The 12,214-nt window shown below is 39.7% G+C and overlaps 1 protein-coding gene and 1 pseudogene across 3 annotated transcripts in view; one reads left to right on the top strand and one right to left on the bottom strand.

Moving 5' to 3' along the window:
- Positions 1-12,214, bottom strand: part of DNAJC6 (DnaJ heat shock protein family (Hsp40) member C6) — a 150,984-nt gene that overhangs the window by 70,476 nt on the left and 68,294 nt on the right. The window lies entirely within an intron of this gene.
- Positions 4,894-5,287, top strand: LOC109502371 (annotated as a pseudogene).

Genomic DNA, 12,214 nt, shown 5'->3' with positions numbered 1-12,214 from the left:
GTAGATGTGGAAACAGAAAGAGGCAGTCTTCCTTGCTGAGGTCACACAGTTAATAAAGGCAAAGTGCTGACAGTGTCTCACAATGATTTCTTGAATGAATACATCTAGATCCAGACCTAGACAACAGGTGGGGCTGTGTGCCTCTGGCATCAGACAGACCTGGGTCCAAACTCCAGCTCAGCAATTTACTAGCTATTCCTTTAGATAAGCTGCTTGAACCTCTCTGTGCCTCAGTTTCTTCATCTGTAAAAGGGGATAGCAACATCTACCCTGTGGAGTTATTCTGAAAATCAGACACAAAACCCATAAAAGAACCTAGTGTAACACCCAGTCTACTCATTTACTTGCGTATTTATTAAGTTGCTACTTAGGGAAAGGCTTTGTGCTGGGTGGTGGGAAAACAGAAGAAAGCATGATCCCTCTGCCATCAAGCTGCTGCCAGTCTACCGATCACATAAACATAAACAAAAAGAGTATATACCACAGAGGAAGGCCAATGTTATACACAGGAGATACGTAGATATGTATGTAGATATATCTATATATCTATATATAGATGTATAATGAATACATGCACACACACACACACACACACACGCCTCATATTTGCAAAGGAAAAGATAAACTCAAAACTACCTATGGAGCGGAAAACAGGGTATAAGGAGCAAGGATAGAAGCTGGAGTTCTTTGAATACAACTTTTTTGATAGATTTGAATTTGAAACTAAGTAAATATATAATTACAAACATGAATTTAAAAGCAACCCCTAAAAAGTGAGAGCAAAGTGAGGCAAATGAGCCCAATAACCACACAGACAGAAACTACCTCAAATGACTTGAAGACACAAAGTAACTGTCTTAAAGTGAAATATATCCAGACCAAAACACAAGACAAAACAACCAAACAACCTTTTACAACCTTAAACTGGTTTGGTGGTAGTGTTGGTATTGTTATTCTCTGACTGTAAATTATGGCAAAAGGCAAAATAGGTAATTATATTGGTATAAGTGAGAACCAGGATTTTTGAACAGGAGAAAAGAGATACAGACGTAAGACATAACAATGTAAAAAACTGATGGAATTAAGTAAAAATTCCACAATCCTGAATTTGAGTTGGAAATATCATAAGTAATCCATGATGTGTTTTATCTTTTTAAAAAATCTGTTTCTAACTCTGTCCACTGAAGAGGGCTAGACATGACGACTAACTAGGTAGCAGTGAGCACCCATTACAAGAACGTGGTCTTGAAACATCATTTCCCTCTATATAGAACTAGACCCTTTGCACTTGTTGGGATGAGCACTGGGTGTTATATGTAAGTAATGAATCACTAAATTCTACTCCTGAAAAAAAAATTTTAATAATACATTTTTTAAAAAGGAAATCCTACTGAAAAAAAAGGAACTAGAGCCCTTCGAAAAATGTCTGATTCAAAGATTGGAGCAAAAAACAAAAAACGAGGATTGGAGCAGAAAATGTACACAATGAGCCTGATTTGTGATATCAGAAAGAAAGGAAAGAGGGGATGACTACCACAGTGTGTCAAAAAGACTCAGACACCAACACAAGAGGCTGGCTTTGGCCAAAGATGGGTCTACTTGAGCATCAGTAAAAATAGTAACTGTAATGGATGGAAACATCATATGTTTACAAACAGAAGTTCATGACAGTAAGATAAAGAGGAAAAGAGAGAGAAAAACTTCATTCGTCACCCTTGGAAAAGACTAGGGAACCAGTTCTTTATTTTTGAAAAATAAAGGGAAAGAATTGAGCCTTTTCCTGCCTTTGCTGAATGAACTGTATTTCAGGGTCACCAAATATCTGATGAGGGGAGTTTCTTTTCATAGAAATATGCCAGCTAACAAATAGAGAAGAAATGATAGAATTCACTCTTCACAACTCCTAGAAAATGGAACTAGACAGTGATCAGGAAAACAGAAACAACCACGCATTATGTACCCCCAATGGAAATACAAAACACAACCTGTGAGACAGTCTTGCAAGAATCTAATCTGAATCTCAATCTGATCAAACCTCTAGATCTAACTACCAGGGAACACAGGGACAGAGGAATAGGTTGTATACCACACGGATGCAGCCAGTAAAATCAGGGTGTTGAAACAAATCTATAGTGCAGATAACCTGGTTTTTTCAACAAAGACATTACAAAAAAAGAGATGGAGAAGAAATTTCAGAAGGTAAAGAAAACCAAGAGATCTTTCAACCAACTTCAATGTGTGGACACTATTTGGGTCCTTATTCAAGTGTAGAAAGGAAAAAATAAGACTCCTACTTAAAAGAGTTGGGAAAATTTGAACACAATGGATAGCTGATGATATTAAGGAATTACTATTAACATTCTAGATTTCAGGAGGACACTGTGATAATGTTTTTAAAGGAAGACCTTATATTTTAGAGACACACTGAAATGTTTAAAGATGAAATGACATTACAGCTGGGATTTACATCATAATAATCCAGAGAAGCAGGTACAGGTAGAGAAGAATGAGATTGATCATGAGTCAATAACTGTTGAAGCTAAGTGACAAGGACATGCGTTTCCCTTTCTACTTTTGTTGTTTCCCCTTCCTGCTTTTATATATATTTGCAGTTAGGAAGCTGTATGTATTTACGTATTATATACATTACATGCCATAATTATAATGCAATATTTTATAGACACACATGAATATAGAAAAGGGGCTGCTCGTGGACCTCGGTCAGTTAAGTGGCTGACTTTGGCTCAGGTCGTGATCTCAGTTTGTGAGTTCGAGCCCCAGGTAGGGCTCTGTGCTGACAGCTCAGAGCATGGAGCCTGCTTTAGATTCTGTGTCTCCCTCTCTGCCCCTCCCCCGCTCACATTCTGTGTATGTCTCTCTCAAAAAAAAAAAAAATTAAAAAAAGAAAAAGAAATAATCCACCTTTCTTCACTACCTATGTTGCTACCAACCACAGACCTAAGTCACCATCAATTGTCACCTGAATTATTACAGTGGCCTCTTAACTGGTGTCTTTGCCTCCACCCTTGCCTCCCTGCAGTCTGCTAAACTAAGAGCAACAAGTTTCTAAGGAATAAGGCAAATTATGTTGCTCTTCTGCTTAAAATCTTCCATTGGTTTCCCACCCCACTTAGAGTAAAAATCAAAGTTCTTGCAATGGCCTGCATGGCTCTGTAAGTGGAGCTCTGCACACCCTCCGGCTTTATCTCCAACGTCCCTTTCCCTGTCTCTTCGCTGCAGCCACACTGCACCTCTGTTCAACATAGAGCTGTCTCAGGGCCTGGGCACTTACTATTCCACTCTTCCCCCAGATATGCACCTGGCGTGCTTCCTCACTTCCTACAGGTCTCTGCTTAAATGTTCTTTTGTTTCAGAGAGACTTTCTAGATCACCCTAAATAAAGTAGCACCCCCAATCTCCATATTCTAATTTATTTTTCCTCCTGGTGTGTGTGTGTGTGTGTGTGTGTGTGTGTGTGTGTGTGTGTATTTTTTTTCTGTCTCTGCCTACTAGAAAAGGAGCTCCATAAAAGGATAGACATAGATTTTGGGGACACCGTTATTTCCCAAAGTGTCTGGCTTAATGAACATGTTAATTTTGTTTTTAATTTCTGAACTATCAACTAGTCAGCAATATTTCACTGAGTGTTGAGCACAGGGTAGTGAGGTAGGTAGGAAACACGCTATGGAATGCTTGTATGCCCCTTTAAGACACTTGAATTTTGTCTTCTAGGTGATGGGGAGCCTCAAATTATATATAACAGGCCTTCAAATTTTAGTGATAGACCTCCTTACCACTTTTGTTATTATCTTTAAAGAAACACATGTGATTTGGTGTTTCTATGGTATATACATTAGAAAGCCTATCACCTTCTAAAGCTGAACCACTATACTTCTAGTTAGTCACTTAAGATAGATGTTTCCTCCTGGATTAGAATAAAATGTCCCTGCATAAAGAGATATGGACATACACAAATAAGGCCATCATTTGCCCACAAGGTTCTTTGAATTAAAAAAGCCCCAAGGGCATTAGCAGCTTGGGGTGGGAGTAGGTATTTGGAAACACTCTGTTCAAGAATCAACAAAACTCTGTTGATTGACTGCAAAAGCCCCAGTGGCAACAAAGGTTTTATGTCAAAAATGGGTGAATACAAAGAGATCTGAGCGGAACCTTGTCTCCTCCTCCTGTTCCTACAGGCAAACACCAAATCCATCCCACCTTGTACAAACCCACAGCTGGCTAGTGCCTTAGTTGAGGCCACCTCCATCCCCAGCCTGTGTCCTACTAAGCAGTCTCCCTACTGCCAGTCTGGAACCCTTTCAGTCCTCTCCAGAGAGACATCATTAAAACACAAACTTAATCTTATCACAGCCCTTCTTAGAAACTTGTAGGTGCTCCAGGAAACAGCAGCTCGAATGACCTGGGAGCTTCATACAGTCTCACCTCCTACATTCCTCCCTAATTCTCCAGCTCCTTGCTCCAGTCCCAGGAATCCACATGCGGTTCTCCAAATAGCCCATTCTCTGGCTTTCTTCTGAACACTGTACATGCTTTTAGAGATTCCCTGTGCTGTCACGAGAGTATTTTGCTGTCTTCTCTCCGGCAACAACTCTGCATATTTTACATTTTGTGTTTTATCCCAAAAAAAGGCATTCTAAGAGACCTCACATGATTTACCACCTTGCCAGAGGCTGTCAGGCTTAAGGGTTTTGTAGTCTATGTTCTCCTAGTTCTAGCGTCAAACATGATTGCACCTTACACTTGCAGTCTTCCTGTCTGCCTAGAAAATTTTGCAAGTATGATCTCATCTGGGAGTCTTCTTTTAGATCATGCAGCTCCCGTCTCTTCCTCAGTGCTGCCTGCACAAGTGGCAGCCTTGTCTTACCCGGCATCATGGCCACCCTCAGACCTCTGGTGAAGCCCAAGAGGATCAAGAAGTTCATCTGGCACCAGTCAGACCCATATCTCAAAATTAAGTGCAACTATGGAAACCCAGAGGCACTGGCGATAGAGTGAGCAGAAGATTCAAAGGCTGGATCTTGATGCCCAACATTGGTTATGGGAGCCACAAGAAGAAAAAGCACATGCTGCCCAGTGGCTTCCAGAAGTTCCTAGTCCACAACATCAAGGACTTGAAGTGCTGCTGATGTGCAACAAATCTTACAGTACAGAGACTGCTCACAATGTTTCCTCCAAGAACCGCAAAGCCACTGTGGAAAGAGCAGCCCAGCTGGCCATCAGAGTCACCAACCCCAATGCCAGGCTGCACAGCAAATAAAATGAATAGACAGCTTATGTGCACATCGTATTTATATTAATAAAACCACAGGGGCACCTGGGTGGCTCAGTCGGTTAAGCACCTGACTTCGCTTAGGTCATGATCTCACAGTTCATGGGTTCGCGCCTGGTGTCAGGCTCTGTGCTGGCAGCTCGGAGCCTGGAGCCTGCTTCCGATTCTGTGTCTCCCTTTCTCTGCCCTTCACGCACTCACATTCTGTCTCTCTCTCTCTCTCTCTCACTCAAAAATAAGTAAACATTAAAAAAACTATGTTAATAAAACCATAAAACTACCAAAAAATAAAATAAAATAAAAAATAAAATGCCATGTAAACAATCAACAAATCCATAATAATGATTCTCCAGGCTCTGCCTTTAATGTGGTATCAATATTAAAGACCGAAGCTTTGGAAAAATCATATAGTCCTGAGGAATTCTAGACCCAGGAACATTATAGAAAGTGTTATCAAGGTTAGTATGGAACAGAATTTGCAGTTATTTCCTTAAAACATTTGAAGCAATATTCATGGAGAAAAGAAATCCTTAAGCCATTGTTCTAAAAGTGGCACTGATGTTTTTTAAGATTTTAAAGCTACATTTTTTTTTAGAAGTTGTGCCTATAAACACAACATCTGGTTTGTAGTCCTGATTCTGTCACCTGCTAGCTATGCTGTGACTTTGGGCAAGTCACTTACCCCTTTGAGCCTCATTCTCCCCAGCCACAAAATGAAGATAATTATACTCAGCTCACAAGGCAGTTGTAAAAATAAAGTAAAATGATGTCTGTGGAAGCCCTTCATCAACCAAAAATAAGGCATTGATGGTTTATACTCATGGACAATGCCAAAGAGCAATGCGATTAGAAGATAGAGCTCTTCCCAGAACATCAGTTCTCCACCTAAGAGTCCATTTATTTCACCAAGCTGTTATTTTTATTGTTATTGGAAGTACATCAAAAGGATTTCTGCTGAGCCTAGGCAAACAATAAGTCTAGAATGTACTATCAAATTCCCACAATTAATTACTGGGATTGTGGAGGGCTTTTGCTCGCTTTTTTGCTTAAGAACTCTTTGGTATGTTACAAACCTTAATACGAATGACTGAATTAACATTACGTTAAGAACCTAAGTGCCCAAACTGGAACCATGTGCAAATCTGCTAGCAATGGATGGACTGCTGCCAGTTGATGCACATCTGTGAGGCTCTAGTCACTGTAAATAAAAGAATCTGCCATTGTTTTCAGAGCAGCTCAGCACCTCTGCCAATAGAACACCCTTTGAGTACGCTCCACTTTTCTATAAGTCACAAGTTTAAGGCTCTGGTGTAATCATCTGATTTTCCATCCTTTACAGGCTTGAGTGCATTTTTAAAGCAAAGGGCGATCCAAGTATTTTTATGAACCACTGCTAATATCAAAAACATCACTGCTTTCTATGTTCAAAGCCCCTGGGAGATCCCTAAAGAATTCAGAAAGGAACACTGCCAATGTAACTACCTCCAAAGGTGAGTTCAATGAAGAAAAACGAACAACACTTCATCAAGGAAACTGCTGATCACTCTTCCGAAGATACCTAAGGAAAGTAAAATTTGACAAGCACGATCGCATTTACCCCAACATCACTGAGGATACTCTCCAAAATAGCCATTGACTCTCCCCTGGGGGTGGGTTGGGGGTACCACTGAAAATGAGCTTCTATCTCCCCTTCTGTAACAAACTCTAAAATATATAAGGCTCAAACAAGATCCCAGTTTATTTCTTGCCTCTGTCTCACTCAGAGCATTTGCTTTTGCTATTCCTCCTTCAGGAACCTCTTTCTGGTTCTTTAAATGATTGTAAGGAATAAATGATTGGTCCTCTCAGACCAACGTGGAGTCAAATCCCAGCCCTACCATAGGTAATAAATCCTGTAATCTCTGCACCTCAGTTTCCTCATGCAAAAGAAAATATCCCAAGGAACACTACTGATATCAAGATGGAGCACAGGAACAACAGCCTTTGCCAATTTGGTCACCAATTTTTTTTTTTCTTTACTGAGCTCAGACTCAGCAAAAGGATGTAAGACCCATCCCTTCAACATGAGGCTCATAACCTATTTAAAACAACAGTTCCTGCTCAGGTTATAATTAGAAGTACCTGATTATTATGAAGAATATCAGAGGGCTTTATGAAGTGTTAATGAGCAACTCTGCTTTGCCGGGCATCAAAGTGGAGAGGGCAATGACCTCGGGCCACCAGCACACCACCAGAGGTGGCAGTTTTACCACATATTTGTTATGCAAGCTTGGGTAAGTTACTTCATCTCTCTGAAAATGTGATCTGTAAATTAGGGATTAATAACAGTACTCGTCTCCCAAAATTCCTCTGAGAATTGAAGAAGCTAATGCATGTTAAGCATTGACACAAGCATAGCAAATAATTAGTAAGTTTGAATAATGATAGCCATTTTTACCATTGTGACCTCCTCACCAAAGACTGAATTTCAATTTTTCATGAAATCCTGAGAATTTCTCTTAATTCCACTGGGGGAGTCCTGCTTTGTCATCTTTCCTAGAAATGGAACTTCAAAAGCCCGGAAGGGTAGTGGCTTTGGAGTACCAACCTGGGGCCTGTTTTCCTGGAGCTGAAACATGAGGAAAGGGGTGGCAGAGACTGCTACCTGCTAAACCAGTATCTATTTCCCCTTCCCCTTCCTTAGTAATATATTTTAGCTGGTCATGGGGCCTCCCAAAATAAGACTACATTTCCCATGCTTCCCTTTAACAAGGCGTGACCATGTGATTAAGTTCCACCCAACAGGATGTGAATGGAAGTGAGAATGTAACTTCCAGGGTGTTTCTTAGAGGGAAGACGTAGGCTGGAAAACAAATGTGTTGGTTGGCCATCTTGGAGACGGAGGAAAAGAGTAATATCCTAAAAAACATAGTAAGACAGACAAGCCTGTGACCCTCATTATTTCATAGAGTAGAGCTGCCATCCCAGATCAGGCTTTTATATGGGCAAGAAATAAGCTTCCATCAGTTTTAGCCATAGTTATGATGGCCTTTGTTACATGCAGCCAAAGCTCTGTCGCCTCATAAATATTGTAGAGAGGAAGAATAATGGCAGAATGTGGTGGAGAGTTATGAAATGTGCCTGGCACAAAGTATATGCATGATATTTGCACCATAAGCATTTTTGCCATAGATTTCTTTGTCTCAAGCACTTTTGCTGCATACATTTTCATCATACAACTAATTGGCCATAAGGCAATTCTGCTGTAAAATATAAAATCATGAAAAATAAAAGACATTCACTTAAAATTACATAATGAAATATGAAAAACAAAAAGACTTCATTGCAAAATACAAAAGAATTGAATGAATTTAAGATGTGTGTAGATTCATGTCAATACTGCGCAAGTAACTGATTTTATTTCGTGGACTATACCTAAGCACTTGCCTTTGAAGTTGTTCATTCATCATTTATACATTTTTTTGCTTGTTGACTCATCTCTTCATTTGACATCACACTGTTTTCTTTTTTTGCTAAAATTTCTTCATTAAGGGAGGTACCCATTTCCAAATATTAGGATGCTTATTTGTAACCAAGCTTTTTATTGCATTGTGAAAGCCTTCTATACTGTTGTTTGTTTTGGCATACTGTCACAAATCTATTTATAGACATTCCAGAACTCTATGGGAAATGTAGGACCAAAATTCTATGCCACTATATAGACTATTATAAGAGCTCAGAATTATATGATATGAAAATGGGAGTGATGTGTCAATAGAGAAATGAATCCAAACGGTCAACCAGTTTGATGAAAAAGCCAAACTGTCAAACCAAACTGTCAGCCAGTAATTTTTTTGTCTTTTATGGAAAAATTGCCTTATAGCCAATTAGTTATGTGGCAAAAATGTTTGTGGCAGAGATCTCAGTGGAAAATGTAAAAGTAACCCACAGAATAGGTTCTCATAATTACTTGCAGAATTAATCTTTAGGGTTTTAGGCAATCAACTCAAATTTAGAATATTGAGGTCAGTTCCAGAAACAAGAGGACAGTGGTCAGCTGAGGAGTGTCCACAAGACAATGACTAGGGCAATGAAAGGTCAGAAAAACCCATCTCAAGAGGAAAGAGTGTAAGATCAAGAAGGAGAAAGGTAAGCCAGAGCAACAGAATTAGATTTCAAGTAACTCAAGTGTAGTAAGTTGAACAGGGCTCCTCTCTTTGCACTCTAGTTTCCTCATCTGTAACAGATAAGACCAGAAAATCATTAAAATACTTTCTGGCCATCCCACAACGGATCTACAGATTCAAAGGAATTTACATTGTACCACAGGACAGAACTACAACCCACCTGGACACAACACTGTGAAAGTGAAGGACAGATTTCCACTGAACATCAAAAGACAACTTCCTAGGGGTGCCTGGGTGGCTCAATCAGCTAAGTGTCTGACTTGGGCTCGGGTCATGATCTCATGGTTCATGAGTTCAAGACTCACATCGGGGTCTGTACGGTTAGTGCAGAGCCTGTTTGGGATTCCCTCTCTCTCCCAGTCTCTATGCCCCTCCCCCCAAAAAAAATTAAAAAAAAAACTTTAAAAATTAAATAAAGGGTATTTAACAAGAAAAAAAGACAACTTTCTAGCAATGCTCCTCATCTAGAAACAGAATGGCTGCCTTCCAAAGTCCAAAGTTACCTGACTAGAAGGATTCAACCAGAGAGTAGATAGGTTTCCAGAGGAAGTGCTGAGTTTGGGGAGGACCATGGAGTTAAAACAGACTCAGCTCCTTCTTACAGATTGGTCAGGCCAGCAGGCTTTATAGTAGACGGTCCTGTATCTCAATCCAATTCTGTCACTTACTTGGTTATATGATCCTGGACAAGTTATTTGCCCGTTTTCAAAGTTTATTTATTTTGAGAGAGAGATGGGGGGGGTGTGCACGAGCAAGTGGGGGAGGGTTAGAGAGAGAAGGAGAGAGAGAATCTTAAGCAGGCTCCTCCCAGTGTGGAGCCCTATGAGCAGCTCAATCTCCTGACAGCGAGATCGTGACCTGAGCAAGTATCAAAAGTTGGCCGCTTAAGCGACTGAGCCACCCAGGTGCCTTAATTCACCTTTTTTTTCTGAGTCTCAGTTTCCTCATTTTAAAAAATGGGAATAGTAAAACATAACTTAAAGTATACTGTAGGAAAAGAGATAATATGGGCAAGCACAGAGCACTGTGTTAGGCCCCCAGCTCTTTATAGCAGTTATCATCAGTATCCCATTAGCTTTAGAAATGGAGGAAGAAAAGAGAAAAATGTGAGGAGTACAGAAGATGGGAGTCAGTCATCCTGGTGGAAGCACCAGTAGGTAGAGGGCTGGAATTTGTGGACAGGGCGCATAGTTGCGCAGCCCAAATTAGCCAGGACTTGGTGTGACATGATGTGTCATGCAAGCAGGATCAAACACAATGCAAAGAGTAGAAGAGGAAGGGCAGCTGGCAGTTGGAGACTCATCAGAAACGGAAAAAGAACTCTTATCCAAGCCTCATCCACCCATCCAAAATTTCTTGATTATCTACAAGCAATTATAAGATGGTAAGAGTATCACAAGATGTTAAACACAGAGTATAATCGGGGCATGGAGGAGAACCATCTGACCCAGAGGTCAGATAAGGGTTCCACAGAAAATTATAGCTAACTTAAGATGGACATTACTGAGGAAAAGGTGTTTGGGGCAAAGGGTAGAAAGAATTCAGGTTGATAATATATTTGAAGAAGGGTGGAGAATCATGAAACCTTTCAAACCTACAAAGCTCCCACATTCTGAGTGACTACAGGACTGCTAATTGTCCTAGTCTAAGGTTCCACAATTATGGCTTCAGATGAAAAAGCAAAATAAAATACATGCTCTGCACACATTTTTAAGAGACTAGTAGTGGAGTGGGTGTGATGTGGTTACAAAAGGCAACAGGAGGGCTCCCTGTGCTGTTGGAACTGTATCTTGACTGTGGTAATGGATTCATGAGTTCACACAACTGATAAATACCACAGAATGTGCACGCACACGCACGCACACACACACACACACACACACACACACACACGCATGCCCCAAGGAAATATGAGATGGAATGTATCAGCGTCAATATCTTAGCTGTGATATTATGCTACAGTTTTATAAAATATTACCGTTGGGAGAAATAGGCAAAGTTTGCAAGGCTCTCTTTGTATTGTTTCTTACAGCTACATGTGAATCTATAATTATTTCAATACAAATTTCAGTTATGAAAGTAGCAACAGAAAAAGAATATAGTTATATAAAATTGCAGTTACAAAATATCAATTTACTATTGAAACTTTAGCAAAATGCATAAAAAATAAAATGTTGGAATTACTGGTACCCTATGACCCAAATATCCTTTTGTAATATTTTGATCTCGTTCTTTCATTTTTAGACTAGTATACACCCTTACAATGATTTTCCTGTATGTATGTATGTATGTATATATATATATATATATATATATATATATATATATATGTGTGTGTGTGTGTGTGTGTGGTTTTATAGCTTAATTAACATAGTTTGCTCCTTGTTAATCCACATATTTTATATTTAAAAGATCTTCCCATTATAGTAAAAATTCCTTAAGCAATTTTGTTTTTAAATTTTTTTATATATTTATTTTTGAGGGGTGGGAAGGGGCAGAAAGAGAGGGAGACAGAGAATCCAAAGCAGGCTCCATGCTGTCAGTGCAATGCCCAATGTGGGGTTTGAACCCACGAACCATGAGATCATGACCTGAGCCAAAGTCAGATGCTCAACTGACTGAGCCACCCAGGCACCCCTAACAATTATGTTTTGATGGTTACTTAGTAATACCATATAGGCATATCATAATTATCTGAACCAATTCCCTTATTTGGAACATTTTAGGCTGTTTTTAGATTTCTCCTATTATAAGTAAT

Source organism: Felis catus, chromosome C1 (genome assembly GCF_018350175.1).
Source record: "Felis catus isolate Fca126 chromosome C1, F.catus_Fca126_mat1.0, whole genome shotgun sequence".
Classification (NCBI taxonomy): Eukaryota; Metazoa; Chordata; class Mammalia; order Carnivora; family Felidae; genus Felis; species Felis catus.
Note: the sequence above shows the minus strand (reverse complement) of the source record. Positions and strands in the feature narration are given on the sequence as shown.